Here is a 6982-nt window from a genome sequence, read left to right on the forward strand (position 1 = left end):
GCAGGTGACTAAGTGGAATAAGAGTAATGATAATAGTTTATAATTATGTCTCATTTATGTTGCTTAATACAAACCTTAAAGTACTATGTAAATGTAATTTTTTAAAAATTTCAACTAGTGGGGATATCATACGGTGTTGAGAGTACTTAAAGAAAACCCTCATCATGCTGTGTGGATCCCCTCTGGCAGATCTTTGAGAGGATGCGAACATTAGTAGGCATGGATTGGTTGCAATCTACATGGTAAGAAGCACTCTGCATGTTGATAAGATCACAGATCCAATGGAGAATTGAAGGTTTACAAAAAGCTTTCCGTATGATAATGCTTGTACATAGGTTGGGAAGGTTAGGAAACTGAGGCTCATAAAGATAAAATTGAATTGTCTGTATTCAGACAACAAATAAGTGGCACAGCCTATAGATTACCTTGGCCTGAGTTATGAGGGGGGCTCCAGAGGTGTAGATATACAAAGGGAAAGGAAACAAGCATTTATTAAACACCTACCATGTGCCAGGCACTGTGCTAAGTGCTTTTCAAATATCTAGTTTGATTCTCACAACAACCCTGGGAGATACGTGCTATTATTATCCCCACTTTATAAATGAGGAAACTGAGGCAAACAGGGTTGAGTGATTTGCCCAAGGTCACACAGCTAGTAAGTGTCTGAGGCTGGAATTGAACTCAGGACTTCTTGACTCCAGGTCACCTAGCCACCTCAAAACATAAACAGTTTACATGGTCCAGAAACCTGTCCACCCAGAAAGACTCTTGGAGACTTGCTGTGCTGCCAATAAGGCAGCAGATGATTCAGCCTCTTCCTGGGATTAATCGTTTGTTTTCTGAAGGATGTTAAGAGCTTCTTAGAGCATATCCAGCTTTGCAGAGCTTTACTGAAGTTTTGGCACTGGGCCTTCAGACTGGGCCCTGACTAGGTCTCCACCTCCACAGCTGCTGGGGTGGCAGTGAAGGTAGATTTAAGTTGAGTTTCAAGGGATGGATTTCAAAGGAAGAGAGAGGGCACAGGCCTATCCTTCTGAGTTCCTCCAGGGCAGGACTATCTCCTGTTGGCTGTTGTTTTACACTCAAACTCTATTTCTGCCTAATTGGTTTGGAGAATAGTGTTACTGTTTTCTCAAATACTTTTGATGATGCTTAGGAAACTGTCAGATTTCACCTCGAATGCCTGGAAGAAAAGAATGGTATTATATGGGTCTACCAACATAAGGGTTGAGTTGAGTTTGGAGTCCCCTCCCGCCATGTTTGGGCTGGATAGCCACTGAGAACCCTTCCAGCTCTCTTAAATTCTGTGATTCTGTGATCATGCTGTCTCTACTGCAGTAGGACAGTACTATAAACACAATAGATCTCAGTAAATACTTGATGGAAAAATAAATGTGACTTATAAAAAATTAGTCCTTTGTCCCTGGTGAAAGGAAATATATTTTATTTACCACTAACTTACTTCTCCTCCTCTAACTCTACCACATATAGTGGTGTTTCTCAGAACCATAGTTTTCTAAAATTGGACTTTTAGTGGTACTTAGGAATCTGACAGGTTGTACTTTGCAAACTTTGCATGCCTGTAAGAAAATAATAGTATTTTACAGGTGGGTGAGATGGTGGGTGAAGGGAAGAATACATTGCTCTGGTAAACCTGAAGAGGGTTTTTCTACACAGTTGTGGCACAGTTCACATAGGGAAGAGAATATAGCTTGTTAATTGTTATTTTATAAAATTTTAAGATCACAGAAGGCCCTAGAAGAAAACTTAAAGGCTATCCAACTCAACCCCCACATTTTGTAAATGAAGAAACTGAGGCTCAGAAAAGTTAAATGTCTTGCCAAGGTAGATAGAATGATAGAAGATAGATAGATAGAGCATTTATTAAGCTTTTCTATGTGTGGGGCACTGTGCTAAGCACCAGAGCTACCAATAAAAGCATACCAGTCTCTCCCCTCATGGGACATACATACTAGTGGGGATAGATAAAACATAAAGGGGGCCTGAAAGGGAGAGGGTTATGGCTAGAGATGTCCAGGAAATACTGTCGAGGGCTGGAACTGAACATCAGTTTTATTTATATGCATATTTAAAAATATTCAAAGTAAAAATTTATTATGTCATAGATGAAAAAGGAAGGGGGATGACAATAACAAAATTCACCACTGAATATCATGATGGGATTGTAGCAGTCTTATATTTAAAACTCAAAGGGTATGTAATTGGAGTCCAAAACAGCTAATGCACAGATCAAAATAAGAATTTTTTAAACTACCATCTTCACTCTGAAAACAATTCATCTCCTTCAGCATCCCAAAGATTAATAAATACATGTTTTACTCAACGATACAATAAAGTGGTAAGCAATGCTGTACCAGTCAGTCAGTCAACTGGCAAATTATTAAGCACCAGAGATATAAAGAAAGCCAAAAACCAGGCCGTCACTACTCTCAATAAGCTCACAGTCCAATGCAGGGATGAAGAATCTGTGGCCTCAAGGCCACGTGTGGCCCTCTGGGTCCTCAAGGGCAGCCCTTTGACTGAATCCAAACTTCACAGAACACTGGCCTCCAGGCCACAGGCTCCCCACCCCTGATCCAGTAGGAGAGACAGCATGTAAACAACTATGTACAAGCATGATATAAAAAAGATAAGTTGGGGCTAATCTCAGAGGGAAGGCACACACGGATAAGGAAGACTGAGAAAGACTTCTTAGAGAAGGTTGGACTTAGGCCAACACCACTAACATCGTGAGACAGTTGCTGATTAAACAAGCAGTTCTGACATTGGGCTCTAGTTAGGTAATATTTGTAAAGTGCTTAGCACATGGTAGGCACTTCAAAATGCTTGCAAAAAGGAAACTCTCGGGGCAGCTAGGTGGTACAGTGGATAGAGCTCCGGCCTTGGAGTCAGCAGGACCTGAGTTCAAATTTGGTCTCAGACACTTGACACTTACTAGCTGTGTTACCCTGAGCAAGTCACTTAACCCTGATTGCCTCACCAAAAATAAAAAAAAAAAGAAAGAAAACACTTTATGCCACTCAGGTACATTTTTTTAATACTAGAACTTAAATATACAATAAGAAAAGGAAAAGAAACATAAAGTTAAATATTGAAACTTAAATAGAAAAAAAAAGAAAAGGCTGTCATGTGCACAGCAGAATGTAAGAGAGGCTTCAAAAGATACAGCCATGAATTTCCATTTCAAGAAAGCCTATCTAATAAATACTACATGTTGTGTTGGAGCTGTCCATCTTTTCTTTGCTTTGTTGTAAGTTTTCTTTATTCTGCTGTGCCGTTTTTCAAAAAATTATTTATTTATTTATTTTTAGTTTTCAACATTCACTTCCATAAGATCTTGAGTTCCAAATTTTCTCTCCATCCCTCCCCTCCCTGCACCCCAAGACAACGTGCAATTTGATATAGGCTCTACATACACATTCGTATTGAACCTATTTTCACATGAGTCAAGTTGTAAAGAAGAATTAGAACCAATAGGAGGAACCACAAGAAAGAAGAAACAAAACAAAACAGAAGGAAAAAAAAAGAGAGAGAGCAAATAATATGCTTCGATCTGCATTCAGACTCCATAGTTCTTTTTCTGGATGTGGACAGCATTTTCCATCATGAGTCCTTTGAAGTTGTCTTGGATCCTTGCATTGCTAAGAAGAGAGGGGTCTATCAAAATTAGTCATCGCAGATTGTGGCTGTCACTATATACAGTGTTCTGCTGGTTCTGCTCACTTCACTCAGCACCAGTTCGTTCAAGTCTTTCCAGGTTTTTCTGAAGTCTGCCTGCTCATCATTTCTTATAGCACAATAGTATTCCATTATATTCATATAGCACAACTTGTTCAGCTATTCCCCAATTTGTTGGCATCCTCTCAATTTCCAATTCTTTGCCACCACAAAAAGAGCTGCTATAAATACTTTTGTCCACGTGGGTCCTTTTACCATTTGTATGATCTCTTTGGGATACAGACCTAGAAGTGGTATTGCTGGGCCAAAGGGTGTACTTTTTACTTTGTTCCTTTTTCCCCTTCCTCCCCCCACAAAGCTACGATTAAGCACAGATGTGTGTGTACATACATACATACATATACATATATATATATACATATATATATGTACATACACATACATATATAGACATATATACATACTTTCCCTAACAAATTCTACTCCTGATCTTTATTTTATGTTTGTACATATCTCTTATTCCCTATCCCTCCTGACTCCTCTACTTTGCTTCTACCCACTACCTTGCCATCCTGTTACTTAGCCTACTCCGCCTACAAGGAGCCCTCCCTTATCCTCCCATTTCCATTAATATAAATACCCTTCTATACCCCCCTTTAATCTATTTCCTCACTTTCTCCTTTAAAGATCCCTCCCTTGTCTTCAACCCTCTCTGTATCTGCTTAGCATTTTATTTCTTTCTGAATTTAGAAGACTTTTGTACTCTTCTAGATATATATATGTATTGTTCCCTTTTGAACCTATTCCCAAAGAAAGTAGGTTTCCAGAACTACCAGCCATCCTCTCCCATCTAATTCCTCTGTGTTGGTTCTGTCTCTCACGTCTCATTTATATAAGATAATTACTCTTTTTAGCTGTTCCTAAATGGTTGTACTTTTAAAAACCATAGCATACTCAGGTCTACCTCAGTCTTTCTTACAAACTACCCAATTACTCATAACAATCTTAGACATATGTTTTCATTTTATATACATAAAAAGTAAACAGTCTGTCCTTATTGCATCCCTTGTAATTAGTCTTTGGTATATACCTTATATTTCTCTTGGCTCTTATATATCAAATCTTCTATTAAGTTCAAGTTTTTTTTTTTAAACAAAATTCTGAAAGTCTGACAATTCATTAAATGTCCATTTTTTTTTTCATATAAGATTATGCTTAACTTTGCTGGGTATGATATCTTCATCTGGAACTCCAGTTCTTTTGCTCCTCGGTATATAGTGTTCCAAGACCTGTGGTCTTTTAGTGTCACCGCTGCTAGGTCTTGTGTGATTCTAATTGTGGCACCACCATATTTAAATTGTTTTTTTCCCCCCTTGTTGCTTGTAATATTTTACCCTTGAGCTGGGAGTTTCAGAATTTGACTATGATATTCCTGTGGGTTTTCCTCATAGGATCTCTTTCAGGTGGTGATCAGTGAATTTCTTCTGCTTCTACTCTCCCTTATTGTTCTAAAGCTTCAGGACAATTTTCTTTAATAATTTCTTGTATTATTATATCAAGATTATTTTTTTTAATCATAGCTTTCAGGTAGTCTGATTATTCTTATGTTTTTTTATCCTTGATCTGTTCTCCAGATCAATTGTTTTTCTTACAAGATGCTTCATATTCTCTTCTATTTTTTTCATTCTTTATATTTTGTTTTATTGTTTCTTGATCTCTTCATTAGCTTCCCCTTGCCCAATTCTAATTTTCAAGGTGTCATTTTCTTCCTTAAGATTCTAGATCTCCTTTTCTAATTGGTTGACTTTCTTTTCATAATCTTCTTGTTTTTCTTGAATTTTATTTTTTCTTCTTTTCTTTTTTTTTAGTTTTTCCTCAATCTTTGTCATGCGCTTTTTAAAGTCTTTTTAAAGTTCCTCTATGAATTCTTTTTGGGCAGTAACCGAGGTTTTCTTTGCTTCAGTATCTTCCTCTGAAGATGAACCTTGGTCTTCTCTATTCCCGTAGTAACTTTGTATGGTTGGATTCTTTCTCCTTTGCCTGTGCATTTTTTTTTGTAGTAATAGGTTAACTTTTGTAATCACCTCTAGTCTACGGGGGGATGGTGCCTCTGGACCGAGATTTCAGTTCTCTCTAGCCTGGAACCAAAACCAAGACCTCAGCTTCCTGTAAGTGCCCACAGCCAGCTGCATACCACCTCACTGCTTCTGCACTCAGCTGGCATGTGCTGGTTCCTTCTTGCCCCCAGCTGTATCTCCACAGCTCAGCTGGGTCTGGTATACCTTGTCAGCAGAGCTTCCCTTGATCCTCCCCCGGGGCCCAGATGCCCAACTGCCCTCACTGTCCCTGGGGGTAAAAGTTCCTGTGCTGGGGTCTAGGCAGCCTTCCAACCCATCTAACAGCAGAAATTACCCTATTAGTTAAGTGGAACTGGCCTGAAAGTGTTTACTCTTCACTCCTGGGATTTTGCTTCATACCTTCCCAGGAGGACCACTATTCTGCCCCTACTCTTGTTTATTTTTACCACTGTATGTTTACTGGGACACTGTTTTATCTCATTTATGGGGAAAATGTGGAGAGCTTGGAATTTTCTGACCTATTCCGACATCTTCCCAGAATCCTCTCTCTACATTCTTGCAAGTACCTCTCGATGTTACGTCAAACATTATACTGGCACGCTGAGTTTGGGTGTAATAACCATCTCTCAGACCTCCAAATTTTTCCTGGCCAGCTATACCTCATACATTGAATTTGATAGAACCTCTGTTAGTCTAGAACTCAAGGAGATAAACCTCAGTGCCGAAAGTAGCTACACACTCCTCAGATTCACCAGTCAAATGATGTTTTGCAAGTAAGGTTTTTCTTCATCATCAACTGATATTAGTTTGGACTGAACTTGGGGTTCTCCTTGGACAGCCTTCATTATGGTCTTACAAAACGAGACATTTCCAACTCCACTTGACTTAATTGGAACCGAGCATTTAGAAAAAGGTAACGCTGGCCTAACCCAGCCCAGGATGATTCCATGGACAGAGTGCCATTTTCTGTGATGGCCCAAGGGAAGTCAGCATGGCTGAGGATGTCAAGGAGGGACTATGGAGGCCTAGAACTGAGCAAGATTAGGCCAAAGTTAGTCTATCACAGCTCAGGGTGTTTCCGTGGCTAAAGTCCAGTTTTCCAGTCACAATGAGTCAAGTGGCAGTGGAATGGCTGGAGATATCCTGGAAGTTAGTAACTAGAAGAACCATAACTTATACTCAAGTCCTCTGATGCTAAATCTGTT

The sequence above is a fragment of the Phascolarctos cinereus genome, unplaced genomic scaffold, assembly GCF_003287225.1.
Source record: "Phascolarctos cinereus isolate Bilbo 61053 unplaced genomic scaffold, phaCin_HiC Scaffold_3;HRSCAF=262, whole genome shotgun sequence".
Classification (NCBI taxonomy): Eukaryota; Metazoa; Chordata; class Mammalia; order Diprotodontia; family Phascolarctidae; genus Phascolarctos; species Phascolarctos cinereus.